This window comes from Psammomys obesus, unplaced genomic scaffold (assembly GCF_907164565.1).
Source record: "Psammomys obesus unplaced genomic scaffold, mPsaObe1.curated_primary_1811, whole genome shotgun sequence".
Lineage (NCBI taxonomy): Eukaryota > Metazoa > Chordata > Mammalia > Rodentia > Muridae > Psammomys > Psammomys obesus.
This window is the reverse complement of record NW_026590061.1, coordinates 5,145,403-5,164,388: the sequence shown is the minus strand read 5'-3', so window position 1 is coordinate 5,164,388 and position 18,986 is coordinate 5,145,403. Positions and strand designations below refer to the sequence as shown.

The 18,986-nt window shown below is 44.5% G+C and overlaps 1 pseudogene; it reads right to left on the bottom strand.

Annotated features, from left to right (window-relative positions):
* Positions 1-1,058: 1,058 nt before the first annotated feature.
* Positions 1,059-18,986, bottom strand: part of LOC129675646 (CD2 antigen cytoplasmic tail-binding protein 2-like) — a 77,458-nt pseudogene continuing 59,530 nt past the window's right edge.

The window sequence follows — 18,986 nt, the reverse complement described above, 5'->3', positions numbered from 1 at the left end:
TTAATCTGAAATTATGAATTGGAGATTGTGGTGGCTGACCCACCTGGGAAAAGGAAACTTGAGTTGGGAGTTGCCTCCGCCAGATTGCCTTATGTCCTTGGGGGCATTTTCTTGATTGAAAATGGATGTAGGAGGGCCAAACCCACTGTGGGTGGGCCTGCGATGCTCCCTTTGGCTCGCTCCGCCATCTTCCTCATATATTCCAGAACTCGGGTCCCCTGGAAGAGCAGGAAGAGGTCTTAGCTGCTAAGCCGTCTCTCCAGTTTCTCATTCTGCAGTACACATAGTTTGGAAAAGGCCACTGGCTCTTCAAAGAAGTCAACGAGGATGCTAAAGGCAGAGTTAAGGACGGTGCTGTCCCACGGAGACGTCTCTTCAGGTCAGCACTCGTCTGCTCCACTGCACACCTTACTCAGCACATCTTTCTTATCTGTAAAGCGTTTCTCAGAATTTTCTAGAAGATATTAATACACATTCCTAAGCAAAAATGGATGCTACATTTAAAAATGTTTGCGAGGTACTGCACACTCTGATATCTTCTTGGAGAGCCACTGCGCCTCTTATCTTACATTTTATGCTTCAAAATGCTGAGACAAATTTACATCTTGTTTAACTCCTTTCCCAGTGTATTTGTGTGTATTCCTTGCACACCTATGAATATCTTGTGGAAGTCTGTTCTTCACAGATACCAATTTGGGAAATACTGTGCTTTCTGTGAGGGTAAAAAGAGAGCCTGTCAAGTGCCTAGCTGGAATTCAGACACAGATGTCTTCAGCATTTTTCTTGTCTCCCACTCTAGTAATTTTATCAAGAAAGAGAATGAGTTAGGTCTGGCTTGAATTGTTATCACAAATCCATGCTGGCTCCAAACAGACCAAGTTAGATTTTTTTTCTCAATTCCTTCCTTGCCCAGAATCAACACAGGCTCTGAGTTTAATTAATGAAACCCGCCCTGCCCCACGCCTCGTCTCCACAGTGTGTTAAGTCAATATTAGCTGGTCTCTACCCTCTAATACCTTCTCTTTTCCAGAGGCACCTTCAATTCCAATGACATCCAGTCACTTGCTTCTGTGGTTCTGTCTCTTGTGGAGTTTGAGGCCAGCCTGGTCTATAAAGCCATCCAGAACAGCCAAGGCAACACAGAGAAGCACTGTCTCAAAAAACCAACAAAACAAAGTATCAATTTTCCGTACTTTAGTCCTAACATTTGGGAGGCATGGGAGAACAGATTTCTGTGAGTCCAGGCCATCCAGGGCTAGTGAGACCCCATCTCAAAAAATTAAAAAAAAGTCAATGTCACCACTTCTGTACAATCCCTTCTCCCCTTTACCACCTAAAGTCATATTCACGGGGTCTGGGGCTTGAGATGTGGGTATCTTTGTGGATCAATTTTCTGCCCTCTCCAGGTTGTCATCAGTGAAGCACCCTCAGAAAGGAGTGAGGAGAAGAAATCAATGTTAGATCGGCCAAATCTGAGGGACCTGGAGGTACATACCCCAGGAAGCACTGGGTGTCACCAAACTCTCGGGAACAATCATTCGGGCTATGGACATGACTGGATTTTACCCGTCCCAGGACATCCGCTTTTCACTCTGAGAGCAGCACCTTCCACGAACTGGAATGTTCCTGCTGTCTTATGGACACACTAAGACAGCTGTCTTTTAAACTGTGATCTAGGCTGGCGGTAAACAGGCTTTGTCAGGGTAGTAGGGGCTCTCTGCATCAAGCACCCCCAACCAAGCCAGAGCTGAGCCCTACTTTCCCAGTTCCTAGCCTGGATCTCACTACCCTGTAGCTCTCAGGGTGCCTCTCATGGACAGGTGAGGTGGGCACACAGCAGCACTGGCAGGGTGAGGACTGTTAGGTCTCTGTCTGCCTCTCACAGGCCCCACTGCACTCATTTCCCGGAAGCACAACAGTCCAGGAGTGTTTCCTCAAGGCACTAGGAAGTCACTGCCCCTCTCTGAGCCTGTGTAATGCATGGTCGTTGTGAGGCTCTGCTAAGTTTACACTTCACCTCAGAGCCATGAAAACTACAAGGGAGAGAAAAATCAGACTAGGGAAGAGAGGAGAGCCCATGTTTAAGAGGCTTCCTGTGCACTCTCGATAGGACCTCAAAGTCTTCTGAATGTCCCAGCCGCAAGGGCCTGCCAGGGCAGAGGAGGTGAGTTCCTAAGAGCCAGTCATCAGCAGTTCTGCAGGAAAGCCTGGAGGGCAGACTGATGTGGGGGTTGGACAGTCACAGGGCACCTGATGGGCCCTACCTCTGCCACCAGGAATGGGAAACAAAACCGAAGTGGTCCAGATAGCAGAGAGTATCTGAGTCTCTTGGGAGGAAACTCTCAAAGACCCAGGTGAGTCAGGCAAGAGCTACAGAGACCTGGGTTCTGACTATAAGCACAATCAACGGGTTTGGAATTGCAGAACTGGCTGCCTGGAGGGTCCGGCTTCCGGCAATAAACTCCATCCCAGAAGTAGCCTTCACTCACCCAGGTCTGCATCTGGGCACACAGCTCAGCATCCCCGTGCTCTCCCACTTACACTCTCACATCACAGCCACCAGACCATCTCCTGTTGACTCTTCTCTATGGGTAGGGGTTGGAGTTTCCAGCTCCCTGATGCTACTTCCTCAGCAAACATGTCCAGGGAGGATGGAGGTGTGGGACCATCGGACCCCTGGGTTGGACACCCCAAACCTGTCAGTCACAGAGCCAACGGTCCCCTTGTTTTCTGTTACACACCAAGGTTACCTTGAGCCACCATTTGATCAGCCGACCCAGGAAGGCAGTCTAGGCACTGGGGAGAACTGGGCCGTCCAGTTCCTTGCTGTCCTCCTTGGGCCACCAGCCGCCTAAGTGCCCAGCTACTGTCTCTCTTGGCAACAACAGCTCCAAATGCCCCTCCAGGAAGGCTTGGGCACTCATTGGAGTCTGAGCCAGGCTGCTTCCTCCCCAGAGTCAGAAACCTGGTGCTTATCGGGGGGGCGGATCTTGATCTTTGCCCAGGCCATGTCCAGCCAGCTGCCTGGGATCTGTGTGTCTTGGTTCAGGAAGTAGTTGCCGTCAGCATCAGAGCAGCCTTTGTCCACCTCTTTCTGCAGGTTGAAGGGTGTGGTCCTCACACCTGCCCCCCCCTTACTAGGGAGAGTTCTGCCTCCTGACCTCCTACGTCCTCTCCTCCTCCTTGTCTTTCTCCTTCTCCTTCCCTCCTCCTCTTCCTCACTCTCTAAAGAGCGTTTGCCTTTGAAGCGCCTCCCAGGATCCCCTGCTCCAGCCACAGGGTCCACCAGCTTTTTTTTTTGGTAACGCTGATTTCGTCTTCACCATCCTCATCTCCCACACCTTGAAAAGTCACTTCTCTCTTTGGTATGACTGACGGTAGACTCCTCCAGCCACCGGCATTCACCTAGGAACCTCCACGGGACATTTTAATGTACATACTCTGACAGCAGAAAATTAGGGTTGTGGATCATTTGGAGCAGAGCTTGCCTAGGTTCAGCTCCCAGTGATGAAACAGGAAAGAAAAGAAAAAGAACAGCAGATTTCAGAGGCGTTGGTAACCTTCCTAATGTCACATAGTGAGAAAGTTTCAAGTTTAAATTCATTCTGTTTCCTTCAAAGCCTACCTCCTTTCCTTTCGATATCATGTCTCTTTGTAACAGAGAATGCCGCCACTCTGCCTGTCTTTAGGCTTTTGGCTTAACCTAGGTGTGGTGCCAGCCATGTATTATTTTAATTCCCCAGGGAAGGTTTTGACTTCATTGGATTTTCAAGTGCCTAGAACTAGAGGTACCCAGCATTTTAAGAAGAAGAAAAAAAAAATGCCACTGTGCTTAGGAAGTTTGATCATTGCAGTAAAATGCTTTTGGGTATACTTTGGAAAGCGACTGCAAAGCAATTAACTTTGACTGGGAAAGAAGAAGACAAGCAGGTGGTAAAAATAGATTTGAAAAAAAAAAAGACTCATAAAAGAACATCGCAATATCAAGGGGTTCCCGAGGCAGCTCTGGGGTGTTTGGGAAAGATAGATGGGTCTATTTTTTAATCACACCCGACTTTTTCCTCTTCCTGTGTAAGCTTCTGGGGGTACAGACATATTTTTTTTTTCATCTTGGGACATCCAGGGATTGCACAGGTATTCAAACAGGTTTGAACACTTGTACCAAACATTCGATAAATGCTTCTGAGATGATCAGTTCAAAGGCCAGTTGAACTAAGAAAGATGCCAAAGTTTTCTCCTGAATGTGCATGTGTGTGTGTGGGCGTACATGTTCGTGTGTGCACAGGAATGATGGGGGTCAGAAGACAACCTTGGGTGCCAAGTCTTCACTATCTTTCTTTTTAAGAAGAGGATCTCACTGGAATGGAACTTATCAAGGAAGTGAGGCCGTTTGACCAGTGAACCTCGGGATCTGCTTGTCTCTGCCTTTCTAGTATTGGGATTACAGAAACTTACATCACTGCAATTGAAGCAAAGTCTGGCTGCTAGACTCAGTGACCATGTCATTTATGGGCCCAATGCTCCTCTGTCCAGTTTGTCTAGAGAGACATTTGTAGTTCATGGGGTACAATACCAAACCTAATCTTCAATCACATCCTTCCTGTGCCACTGCAGCTGCTCTCTGGCGCTGCTTCCGCGTCAGAAGGTGCCTGGTGCAGTCTACAGAGCTGTACAGTAAGATGGCATAAGACCGTGGAAGTCTCCCGATCACCGTGCAAGCAGCTTTCCTGGTAGGACTCCTGATAGGAATGCCACGCACCAACAAATTCTATCAGCAACCAGGAGCCTAGCAAAGCCATAGCCTTGAGGCAGGGTGAGGGGATGTGTGGGAAACAGATGCTCAGTAGCTTCCTTCCTGTGGTCATTCCTGATAATCGGCCCTTAGGCCTGGGGCAGCTTCCACTGACGAGGCTATGGAAGCAGTTGGGTGGACAGAAAGTGCCTAGACCTGATGACCTTACATTGGAGAGTCTGCCAAGAGACGAACAACCAATAGCAGGCTCGGAGATGGTGTGAAGGAACCTGATTGGTTGCCCCAAACTGTATCACCTGCTCTCTCTTCCGGAATAAATGAGTCTGCATGCACTCACCCTCGGCTTCCATTCACCCGACTCCCAGTGTCTGAATGATGACTCTGCACCTCTCACCCCCTCAGCCTGACCGGGCTGGACCCTGGGGAGGAGGAGCAACACCTTCCACAGCAGAGTGTGGAGCACAGACCGGTACCTGCCAGAGGGATCAGCTTGCCTGCCTGGTCAGTGGTCCTTGGCTCTGTGTGTAGGAAGCCGGCCACGAACAAACAGTGAAGGCACTGCACGGAGCTGTGAACTTCCTTTCGGTCCGCACACTTGAGGGCTTGTTTGGGAGGTCACCACCTGGCCTACAGCTTATTTTGTGAAACGGGAACATCCCAAACAGACCATTTTAGAGGGCTACAGTTTCTCCCTTCTGCAACCCTCTCTCCACTACACAATCCGCGTAAATATTTCGGAGTCACCCTTTGAACCTAGAGGCCGGTGCCACAGGTCACTGGTTTTCAAACTCTGATGGCTAGCAGGATGATCAGGGAAACCTGGTAAAAAGCTTGGACCATCTCTTGCACCTTCTCCGGTCATTACTCGGTTCCCACGTGATTGCAGTATCCGGCCAAGCTAGAGAGCCAACATCCCCGGTGATGGCATGGGACGCTGCCTTTCTGCATCCTCGGTGATTAAACATACCGTTTCTGTGTGCATGCCAGCCCCACCCACCTCTGTTGAACTTCTTTGATCTGACCTTGTCCTGACTGTCTAGCATCCACCATTCTGATCTACCCATGTGCCTTTCCGATCTAGCTCTTTCCTGCCTTCTCCTCTCATCTGCCTGCTGGACCACAAAGGATCCTGTACCTCCATAAAGAGAAGGAGGCATGGGGAAGCAGTCAGATGATATACCATGTTGATGAAAAGGAATTTCAGACTCCCCTTTGTTTTACAACTATATCAAAAGTTATGATGTCAATATAGTTCATTAAAATACAGTCTTAATCACAGATAGAAATCAGTTTATTAGTAATTGGCTCACAAAATATAGTCAGTAGGTTCTTTATTAGTCTGCGTAATCTGTTTCAATCAAGGGACCTGATGGAAGGCAAGGTGGGCCAGGGCCAGATGGAAGGCGGAAGTGTATTTCCACAGTGACATTGTCATCACTGTGTAACTGAGGGTTGGGATCTGCACCCATTTCCAGGTTCTTGGCTTCCTACCCAAAGCATTGGAAAAAAGTGAGGGGGGCTCACACAGACTTGCAAAAGTAGCGTGGTGATTTTATTTGGAGAAAAGCAGCAGTGCAGACTACAGAAGGACATATGGTCAGGACAGAAAGCAGGCCTCGTGAATGAGAGCATCAAGGACCCCAGGCTGCATCTTCGGGGTCTCCCTTAATGGGGTCTGAAAGAAGGTAGGGCTGGCGAGTAAGTGGCATAGCTGTGCTTCTCTACTTTGATTGATAGCTTAGACGATAATTCGATTCTCCTACCTCGCGTGGCCTTTCCCAGAATGCATCTGATTTTGATCACATTCATGCCCACTTATGGTAAATAGGGGATTCTCCCAGGAATGCTCTTGGAGGGCACAGTTTTGTCTTAGCGTGCACACAGCGAAGCCGCTCAGTGGGTAAAGGCACCTGCTGCCGAGACTGCCGAGCTGAGTAACTGGGACCACGGGGAGGAAGGACTGAACCGCTTTCCTCAAACTGTCCTCTGATTTCCATACACATGTGTGGCAGGCGCCACAGCCCCAACAGATAAATGATTGTAATAAAACAATTGACGAGAGCATCTGATTCTTTCTTCTGTGAATTAGGGCTGGTTTTCTTCTCTTATACACACAGGAAATAGGGCTGTGTGTATAAGTAACTTTAAACATAAGTATTTATATTTTATGAGTGTTTTATCTGCATGTATCGATATATACATATGTATATATGCACATTATATATACACACTGTGTATATATGTTTGTGTGTGTGGGTGCGAGTGTGTGCTGTGTGTATGCCTGGTGGCCTGGAGAAGGGGCCGAAGAAGGCATCAGATTCTCTGGAACTGGTCACACAAGGTTGTGAGCTAACATGTGGGTGCTGGGAATTGAACTTGGGCCCTCTGCAAGAGCAGCCAATGCTGTTTACTGCTGGACCATCTCTTGAGCCCACAGCACCCAGGTGGGAAACCACTGAATCTGAGACCCCCAAAGACTATCAGGAATTGACTCTGCTTGTAAATACATGAGGGTTTATTGTATATGTGTTTGAACATGGGATCCAAGTGTCACTGACACAGCAGTAAAGAAGTGGGACCCCGAGCCCTGGGTGAACAGGGTTTTTAAAGGGAAAAACAGCAAGCTGGGGGGGGGGTGTTCTATGCCTTGGCATTACAGGATTGGGTAAATATCATAGGGGCGAAGTGACCTTTTAGCTGAAGCCTAACTTACAATGCCTATTCTTCTAAACTACATATGAAACATTGAGGAAAATCCACCTGATTTCTGATTGGTTATTGCCAGGGGAATTATCTCTATTTTCTACCAAGTATTCTGTGATATTTCCTGGAAGCTGTTTTTTCTGCCAAGTGTACATTCTGCGATTCTTCCTGGTACCTGAGTTCAGCCCCCCCCCCCCCCCCGTCACAGGTGTGCACAAAATGGCTTCTTATCTCAAAATGTAGTCGCAAGCTAACTTAAGCTCTTCAAATCCTAGCTTGATTTAAGGATGAAATCTAGACTTTCAAGAAACAGGACAATCATCTTTTAAGAAAGTTTCCTGTGACATTATTTATTATTTAAAAAAAAAAAAGAGTTTGAGGTTAACTTTCTGGAAATCCCTTGGAACCCAGGGCTCTCTTCTGGTGACTGGTGAATAGCTTCAGATGATTCAGCTGAAGGTAAGCTTGGCATCTGCATAAAAAGAGCCAATCAGGGCACATGTTTGAAGAGATGACCACCTCCTCAAGAGGAAGAGGCCACGGGAAGATCTGGGGTCCAGCACAGCTGTGCTACTTGGGGACCATGCTGGCTAATGTTTACTGTGGACTGATTGTGTTAAGAAAGACCACTGGTGCCCACTGGTGCCAGTGACCACACGTGGGTGACAGGACGGTGTCTCTGGAGAGTTAACAAGGGAGAAACGTCCCCTCAGTGTAGGTGGCAGCATCACAGAGGTGGGTCCTAGACTGAAGGAAAGGGAAAAAGGAGGCGGCTGAGCAGCAGCATTCATCTTTCTATGCTGCTTGATCCATAGACATGTCAGCAAGGCTCGCCACGCTCCTGTCCCCTGTGCTCCTGGCGCCCCACGCTCCTGTCCCCCACTCCTGGCCATGCCTTCCTCACTGTGATGAGCCATACCCTCAAATCGTGAATCCAAATGAATTCTCCCTCCTGCAGGCTATTCTCTGTCAGGCATTGGTCATAGTAACATGGAAGGTAGCAGCTTCCGAGGCTGTCTCAGCTGAGGATGGTGGTTACCTTAAATCACTGTTTTGCAATAAGACAGGGAGGGAATAGAGTGCTAATTAAATAGTTTAGAATATTAATTTGAAAATAATACTACTTTTGTAAGACTATCCGTAGTAACTGGCTTTGGCATGACCTGTGATTCTTTGGACTATGCAGAGATGAATTAGATTAAACATGACATTGCAAGACCTGGCCTTTGTGAGCAAAAGGAGAACTCCAGGAAACATTGAAAGGATCACGAGAGCAGAATGAGGAGATCAGGGGGACTGCAAAGGCCAGAACTGGAGCTGGGAAAACGTAGCAGTAGAGAGTCCTCTGCTGGGCTGGTGCCAGTTTCTAAGGAGAGGGCAAATAAATTGTAAAAACACCTAAAATACACTCGTAGTCCAAAATGGAATTTTAGGTTAGGGTAGTTTTTACAAAGTACAACAGTAGAAACCCCAGAGCCTTGCTCACTCCTTATATCCCAGTACAGATGTGTAGGATCTGGACCTGAGGGAAAAGAGCTCTCATTCTGGAGTTTCTATGGTGTGGATTGGGGACTTTCTCCATGTTACCTTAGTAAGTTCCCAAAGAGCGTCCCGGAAGCAGGAGCTGGCATTTTTCACACACAGGTTTTAGGCTTACTCCTGTCTGTGAACCGGCTGTCCCTTGTGCCCAGTGACATAATAAAATTAAACCAAATCACAACCTCCAGTTGATAAAATTTAAACTTTGTTTCCAATTACTTACTGATTATTAGTGAGACAGGCTTGTTTGTTATCTTTAGCACTGCAGATAATCAGCTTGCGGATATTTAAAGATTTATTCCTACTGTTCTCATAGGCAATTTCATGATGACTGGAGAGGAAAAAAAATCAAAGGAAGCATTTTAGGGACTATTACCTTGCTTGTGTTCAGCTGTGTGGAGACAGAAATCACAAGCAGATACATGTGTCCACTAATTTTGTTTTCTTAACCACATTGGCCCTGGGCTGGGGATGTTTACATCAGTTTCCTCTTTTATGCTTTTTAATGTGTGGCGCTACCATGTTGATATGGTAATTATCCCAATTTTAAGTCAGCTGTGATCAGACTTTCAGATGCATAAAATAAGTAAGGATGCTTGTTGAAAAAAGTATATTTAGGGGCTGGGAAGATGGCTCAGTGGTTTAGAGGGCTTGCTGCTCTGTGCATGAGGAGAAGATTTCAGATGCTAGCATCCATGCTGAATGGCTCACAAACCATTGTAACTCCGGTTCTAGGAACGCCAGTGCTTCCTTCTGGCCTCTTTGGATATTCACACACTTGCACACATACACACACACACACACACCACACACATGAAATAAATCTTGAAGGGCACATTTATAGGTATGTAGGTATGAACTACACATTTGTGATTCATCAGTTGTTTTCTGGTGCATACGATTCAGAGTCCTTACTCTGAGAAGTTCACTGGGAAACAGTGACGAAGAGGCAGTAACTGAGGCTCTCAGAGCATGGGTCCCATGACCGAGAGCTCTCCACCCGGAAAGAACTTTCCTCGCCTCCTTCTGCCCTTCCCTAAACCTCCACACTACGGTCTTCAACTCAAGTTCCCAGTGGACTCTCCTGCACCATCTCCAATCTGTTCGTGAAATGAGGAAGCAAGGCTTTGCTGACTGAGTCCCAGTGAGGCCTCTGTGGAGGCTGGAAGCTCTGGTCGTTGGTGATTCCAACGACCTCAAATCAAACGAGAACGAGCAAACTCAGTCTAGTCTAATCAACACTTCTCCTCCTCCTAAAGACCTTTTGAGGAAGTGTGAGTTCTCATCTGTGCACAGAGATGAATGCTGGGGACCATAAAAGCCTGTTTGACAAGGGTTTTGGTAAATTACAAGTTGTACACCAGGAGTCATTCATACTATTTTAAACATTCATTTGTTTTTCTGTTATGTGCATGGGTGTTTTGCCTGCAGGTATGTCTGTGTAGCATGCGTGTGCTTTGCCCTCAGAAGCCAGGATCCCCTGGAATTGGAATTACATGGCATTGGGAACTGTCATGTAGATGCTAAGAATCTTCTGGAAGAGTAGCCAGTGCTCTTAACCCCCAGGCCATCTGTCTAGCCTCTTACCCAGGCTCTCAAGCTCATCTCTGAGCTCTCCTTTACTTACTTGGTTCCATCACTTACTGATTTAACAAGTATTAATTGCGAGCCTGCTACGTGCCGGATGCTGGCCAGGATAAAGCCTGGCCCCAGCCACCATCGATGCCTAGGCGGGATCCCTAGTAACAGCAATATTGTGAGTTGCCATCTCTTCAGCCCCTTTCCTAGCTTGCTTGAGGCAGGGTCTCTTGTTTCGGGTGTGTACTCCAGGATAGGTGGCCTGTGAGCTTCTGGAAGTTCTTCTGTCCCTGTTTCCATGTCACTGTAGTAGTCTGGGATTACAGCTGGGATTACCATTTCGCATGGGTAAGCTCAGGTTGCCAGTCCTGCATAGCAAGCACCTCTATTCACTAAGTCATCTTTCTGGCGCCTATAAAACATTTCTGTAACACAGGATTCACGGGAGACATGAGGCATCTCTTGTCTAGAGTCAAAAGGAGTAAATGCATTAGTTTATCTAGTTTGTCATCCATGACTTCACACATCTGATAGAAATTGTCTCTTTGGAAATAAACAAAGGTGATGTAATCTTAATCATCATTTAATCTTCATTCTAGCAGAAGTAACAGACATTTCAACTACCAATTAAATATCAGTTGCACAAAGAATTATTGAAAAATGTCTATAAACAACTAAAACTGATTTAAAAATAATAGACTATCTCACCCAGTTGGGGGTTGCTGGTGACAAAGAATAACTTTCTCAGAGAAGCAAAGATTGGACCATCTGTTAAAAGGTGAGTTTTACCTCATGAGGACCCAGCAAGGGAGGAGGGTTGAGGCCGGGGAGAAGTTTCAGGGAGGCCAGCACATGGCTCCTTAGGTGGGAAGGAAATGGCACCTCTAGGTGAGCTGAAAACACTAGCCTTAACAGTACCTGACCTGAAAAGAAGAAACAGAATCAGGAGTTCAAGGTCCATCTTTGGCTACATAATAAATTAGAGGCCATCCTGGGTTATGTGAGATCCTATTTAAAAAAAAAAAATGAAACTAACTAGACTGAATATTGGGAGATGATTGCAAGAGGCAAGGGGACAAGGCAGATGTGCACATTTGCTCCAGGGCTCAGGATTCGTGTTTGAGGGACATGGTCAGCAGAAGCTGAGTGAATGTGGTGTGTGAAGGTAATGGCGTCCTTCCCGGGCTTGGCTCTCCACGTGCACTGAGGAGACAGACAAGTTGACACGGCTCTGGCTGCTCTGGCTGCCGTGACGCTGTTGCCCTGAGGAATGGCAACGGTAACTCCCTTGGCTTTGTTGCTGGCATGGCGTCACCAGGGGCCGTCCTTAGAACTTGAAGTCCATTTTATAGGTCCACCACTGCCCTTGACTAGTTTAACGATTCTCTGGATCATTCAGTCTAGGTAGGATTTTTATCATTTATAAAATATTGGATTCTAATGTAGTTTTAGTGATGGTTTCTCTTGGTCCAGTTACACTGAACAAGTTAAAAATTAGTTAATGATTTTTAGTACCTAGTAAGTACTTAGTCCAACTAAGATTTAAGCATTGTTAATACGAATCCCATTTCTAATGTTGCATCAAAGCTTATGAGGTATGTTTATATACCATCTTGATCCTCTTCCTCCCTTTCTTATTTAAAAATATTTTAATTTTATGTGATGAGTGTTCTGCCTCTGTGTCTGTCTGTCTGCACACCATGTGGGTGCCTTGTGCTCAGGGAGCCCACAAGAGGGCGCTGGATCCCCTAAAATTGGAGCTGCAGATGTCTGATTTCTGCCATGTGGCTGCTAGGAACAGAACCTGAGTCCTCTGGGAGAAAAGCCAGTGCTGAGTCATCTCTCTAGCATGCTTCTCTTATTTTTGAAACATTAGTTTTTCATTTCCCTAGGACTTGACATCCTCCTGCTTCAGTCTCTGTTACTTTTCCTTCATTGCTGCCACTCTTGCCTTAGCCTGAGTTACCATTGCTTCTTTTCTTGGACTTCCGGGGTGTTGTGATCAGCCTTGGTCCACTCATAGCCCATGTGTACAGGGCTCTGACAACCAAGGCTTCTGCTTCGACATGAAGCTAAGCCCATATTCTCCACGCTGCAGTTACTGGTGTCTTAGAAGGATGTAAATCAGATGATTCAACTCCAGGGTCTAAAACCCTTCCTCTTCTAGTAATTCTTAGAACTCTGGGACATTTCTTACAAGCCCTCTTCTACACCTAAGCTCTCTAGCTGAGAGAGAGAGAGAGAGAGAGACAGGGAGACGGGCAATATGTTGGAAAATGCAGTAGGATAGGTAGCATAGGCTCTAGCCCTCTGCAGCACAATTGCCCACTGTTCACAGTGGCATATTCCATATTTCATGAAGAACCAGAAGGGAGACATTCAAAGACTCTAAATATGAAGAAATGAAGACAGAAAAGCTAATTACCCTGTGTTATCCTGCTTGGCTCACATATATATCACATTGTATCTCTTAAGTATGTACACTGTTAACATATGTTTAATTAAAAACATTGAAACAATACAAGTATGTAATGTAGAGTTCAGATCTTTTGCATACTATATCTATGGAAGATATTTGGGGAGGAAGTGATTGAAGATCTGTGAGGAACCAAGGCACTGTCATTTCCCTCATGGTTTTGCCACTGAACAAAAGTAGAACAACTTACTACACTCTGAGTAGTCAGGAAGCGAGTGCTGCTCAGTGTTGACTCACGTCGTTCCTGGTCTCTGAGGCCCTTCTCACTGGGATTATGGTAAGCCCATTCTGTATCTTCTACAGCGGGGGCAGTCTATAGCTCTTACACTCTGATGAAACTGTTCCTGGACTCTCTGCTTTGTCAAAAATAAATCTCCGTCCTCCAATTGTAGTATTGCTGGCACCATATCACAAGTTCTAGAGTATGACATTTTCAGAAGGGTGTCAAATATTTTTCAAGGGTTTAGTGGAATCTTGAAGCAATTTGACCTGAAAATCCAGGGTTTAGGGGAGCTAAAATACTCAGCAACTTTCTCTATTTTTTTCTTCTTGTTCTTTTTTTTTTTTTTTGTATTTAAACTCTTGTGAATTCTTGGCTCTTTTGTGCCTCAGTTTCCCTAGCAGCTAAGAAAATAATGTGGTAGGCTCTCCTCGTTTTCAGGCATGCCGAGTTGGCACACAAGATGCCTCCAGTCTCGTAGCTACTCCTCAGAGATGGCAGGGGCGTCTTGGGAAAAATCTGCGGACTCAGATGTGGAGCCATCATTTCTTGGCGGCTGCCAGCTAGGATCATGGGGGCATCAAGCTCTTCTGTCTTCTTAATGTTATTTTCCCATCAGCCTTCTATAGTATCTGAAGTGTCTATTGCAAGAATTGTTCCTTTGGGTTAAGAGGTTATCTCCAGGGAGACATGTTGAAAACGAGTTCCTTTCGCGGAAAACACATGAGCACCAATTAACACATCTGTACCAACTGGATTATTACAAGTAAAGTTGCCTTTCAGAAATAAACTTGAGCTGAGGGAATGGGATATGTTCTTTTCTGCTCTTTCTTCCACATAGCCATCCCTCCTTGAAACAGTTACACAGTGCTTCAATAATGAAGACTTCTGTTAAGCCATGAAACCAAACAACCAGCCAACCAAGCCACAGAAACCCCAGTCTCTTTGTCAGGGCACCGTCAGTGTACTCAGGCTACCTAAAAGTCAGACTACATAGGCCGAATAAAAAAAAAGTGAGATTCTACAGCCAGGAGCAGCTCATGCTGATAATGGAATGCTGGGAGCAGCTTTTGGAGGGGACAGCATTTTACTTGAATTTCAAAGATGAAGTTGAAGATGAAGAACTTTTTCAATAGACAGAGACGGCATGGTGGAGCTTAGAGTGGGAAGGTTCTTAGCCACTGGTCGTAAGCCAGGGAGCAGGAGTCCTGCTGAAGAGCGGAGCAGTGGAAAGCTTGGAAGGTGGGCTGATGGAATTCTAGTGGTTGATCTTCTGAGGTGTAATTGGTTCATAGTAAAATCTATGTATTGAGCATATGCACCCGTAGTACAGTGAATATGTCCACCAAAGGTTTCTGTGTACCTGTTGGTTAGTTCTGATTCTCATTCCTTTAGGCAACCATTCATGTGTTTTCTATTACTATAGATGAGTTTGTGTTTTCCATCAGTGCAATTGTACCTTATGCTTTTTCCCCCTTAGCTTATAGCTTCTCCTGCATAGCAAAACTATTGATATTAATTTGAGAGATAATTTGGAATCTGTCTTTCTAGGTCTGGCTTATTTCACTTACCATGATGATCTCCAGTCCTCTCCATTTTCCTGTGAGTGTCGTGTTCTTAATTTCATGGCTGAATAATACTTCAGTTTTACAGATACCATATTGTCTTTATCTATCTTCCGTCCTTGGTCACTTGGGCTGATTCCCTAGGCTGGTCATGATGTTGTTGCAGGAAGCATGGGAAAGCTCGGTGGACCCTCTTTGCGGCTCTTACTTTGACTCTCTTAGGTGAGTGCACGGGCATGGTCTGGCTGTGTCGTGAACTGTATTTCTAGGTTCTGAAGAAGCCCCAAGCTGATTTCTCAAGTCCTGCCCATGCTTTAGTTTAACTGTTTGCTTCTTTAGTGAGGTGAAGGTTTGCCATGTTTTGTTTTGACAGAGTCTCACTTTGTGTCCCAGGCTGTCCTTGAATGCACCCACGCTGGCCTCCAGCCCAAGGAGGCCTCCTCCTGCATCAGAGTCCTGAGCACTGGGGTTGCAGAAGTGAACCATACTTCTGAGTTTACTGAGTTTGTGAGTTACTTAGACACAAATTCATTATTGGCTATTGGATTTACAAAATTTTCTTCTGGATTGTGAATCCCCCCGTTTAAGAGATAGCATTTGAGGAGCAGACAGTTTCGTTTCTCTGAGTCCTCCTGTGTTGCTTTTAAAAAGGATTGCTGTATCTGTATACATTTTTGTATCTAAGAAATCTTTGTCTAATCAAATATCAAGAAAACTTTCACTTTTAAGGCAGCATTAATTTTTAAAAATTAATTTTTATCTTATATTTACATATATGTTGATCTTAAGTTTGTATTTTGGGTTCACTTAAAAATTATTTTTATTTTTTGTGTACAGATGTTTGCCTTTATGTATATATGTGTATATATGTATATATGTGCATGTATGATGCTTGTAGAGTCCAAAGGGCACCAGGCCCTCTGGAACTGGAGTTACTGGATGGTTGTATGATTTTGTGTGGGTGCTGGGAACCAAACCCAGCTCCTCTCTGAGAGCAGCAACTGCTCTCAACTGCTCTTTCATCTCTCCAGCTCACAGAGTTTGTTTCTTTTTTTGATATGCTGTGAGGCAGGGTTAAAGTGTTTTAACAGGCTATTTGTTGGATGCAGTGTCATTTGTAGAAAAGGCTCTTTTTTTTTTTCATTAAACTGTCTTTGTGTCTTTCCCAGAACTTGTGTTTGCACATGGGTAGAAATACATTTATATTGGTTCATGACTCTATTTGAATATCTTTAGTCAACAAAGATCATTCTGCCTTCTTTCAAGAAATTATGCTCAGCTTTGCTCTTCCTTTTCCAGTTGGATATTTGTTAGGACTATTCATCAATTTCTTCATAGAAGCTCTTACCTAGGATTTAGCCAGGATAGATCAGTTGGTAGAGATTTGACAAGCTGATGATATTGAGTCAGTGACAAAGGCATATGTAGCTATTTATTTAGGTCTACAGTAAGTCCTCTCAGCAATATTTTATTTTCATTGTATAAATCTCAAATATATCGATGAGATGTGTACTGAAGCGCTTCATGTTTTTATACTATTGTAAAAGTCATTTAAAAATTTCATATTCAGCTGGTCATCAGCAGTATAGAGAAATTCTTTTGAGGTTTGTAACTTCATCTTTTAAAGTTTGATAACTTATTTACTCTTTTAGCAGCTGCTTCATTTCTTCTATTGGGTTTTCCATACAGTTCACCATATTGTCCATGAATAAAAAGGGGAGTTTTATGACTCCTCTTTTCATCTGCTTGTTTTTTATTCTTTACCTTTCAGAGATTACTAGAGTCCTGGCTACACTATTGAAATGCTGACACCAAAAATGTTTGCATATTCTTATCTTTGGGGTCAGTATTATCTTTACATGCTGCTATGCATGAGATGTGCCCCCAACCCAAATTTCTGTATTAAAATTATGACCCTCAGCATCTCAGGATGTGGCTATTTGGAGAGAAAGCCTTTACAGAGGCAGTTAAAGTAAAACTGGGTCATAAGGTTGGGCCTTAATCCAGCATGAGAGACATTAATAGATGAGAAACTAGGTCTCAGATGTATTTGAGCACAGAGAAAACACAGGCGAAGGCAGAGGGAGAAGATAACCACTTACAAGCAAAGGAGAGAAGTTGAAGAGTGAAACCAGCTCTATCACAACTTTGACTTTGCACCTTAGAGTCCTGAAGAGATTAACACCTTCCATTGCAGTCACCTTGTGTGGTATTTTATTATGGGGGTTCTAGCTGTCTAATGCAACCCTTAAGTATGATGTCGACTGTAGGTTTTTGTAAATAACCATTATCAGTTTCCATTCCATTCCTTTATGGAGTTTCCCCCCCAACCACAAATGCATACAGAATTTGTCGATGTTTTTCTGGAGATAGTGCGACCATATGGTTTTTATTTTTAGTTTTTATTTTTTGCCATGCTGAGGATTGAACCAAGGGTCTCACATGTGCTAGGCAAGTGCTTTACCACTGAGTGAAACTCCAAGAACGGATTTTAATATTTAGTGTTGAAGGCTGGGGACATAGCTCAGTGATGGAGAACTTGTCTAGCATTTGCAAGACCCTAGATTTAATTCCCTGTACCATGAAGTAAAATAATAATTAATGTTAAAACTGTTATTTCAGGTTAGTTTTTATTTAAAAATTATATGTGTATGTATTTGCACGATGTGCATAAAGGTGGCTGTTGATAGGAGAAGAGGGCATTGGATCCCCTGGAACTGGATTAAAGCCATTGTGAGCCACCACATGTGGGCGCTGGGACCTCAACTCAGCTTCTCTGGGAGGGCAGCAAGGGCTCTTAGCTGCTGACCTATCTATTTAGGTCATATGGCAATTCAGCTTTTTCATGTGGTGATTCAACTGGATTGAAACAGTGATTTAATAAACCATAAAAATTGTCATCTGTAGCTGTAGGTGACATTTTCCCATACTTCCCATGTTATAAATGGAGTAAAAAGATATTAGCCACAATTCAGCCTTTGTAGACTGGTAAAAATCTTGTGGGTAGGGGTAGAATTTCATAAGAAAGTAGTGAGAATGGATGATACATAGTTAAACCCCAAACTGCTTGTACTGTGAACCCTCAATTAGCTTAAAAGCATTTGCATCTGGCTTTAAAAATGGAAATAGATAATAGAAAAATAAGATAAATTAAAGACAAGTGAAACTCAAGTGTATATTGCTTTGTCTGGACTTGGTCTTTTGTACACCTCTATATCCATAACAGGGATGAAGAGTGAGTCCTCATGTAACATTTGGAGACCCTTGGGAAGGTGGCTTCCTCTTCCAGCACAGTGCCAACAATGTTTCATTAGTTCTTTATGTCTTTGACTTAGTGTTACCTCTTTTAAAATTAGATTCCCTTTAGAAGGCCAGCACTCTAGGCAGCTGATCACTCCCTCATGGCTTTCGGTACTAACTTGCTAGGTCAGGTGACTTGCTAGGGCTTGGGCAATTTGGCTGAAGTTAGAGCATCAAGGAGCTAAGCATCTTTATCAATGATAATTTTGAAGCACAGGATGGTTTTATTACGCACCCTCGGTTAAGGGCTCATGATGGATCACATGGGCTGAGGTAGGGCTGAGCCCCTTGAACATGATGTGACCCATTTCAGGAAGTAGGCATAGAGAGAAGCAGGAGGCCATTGCAGATTGAACAGAACTAATACAGGAGAAGAACTGTCATGTGAGGCTTGCATCTGGATGTAAGTCTGACTAAGTCGGTACCTCTTAATGAGTGGAGGTGAGGAAGGATGCTGAGGGGACGTGGGGACTAGAAGGATGGAGAGAAAAGGTATAGGAAGAGTAGATCATTTTGGGGACCTGAAATCCTATTAGCTTAATCCCCTACTAGTCTTATTGGTTAGGTTGTTTTAACTCTGCTGAGATTTATTGCTAAATATGCATACAGCGAGATACTGGATAGCTAAGTATAGTGAGAGCTATGACATTCAGTCATGTTATATGGATTCAAATTCTGGTTCCGTCTGTTATTGGTTCTGAGGTTTGGGGGCAATTAAACATATTTTATCTTCATCCTTCATCTGGAAAATGGATTATTAGAAGAAATAATGAATATTGCTGTGAAAAAATAACTGACAAAAGCAAAGGAAGGAAGGAAGGAAGGAAGGAAGGAAGGAAGGAAGGAAGGAAG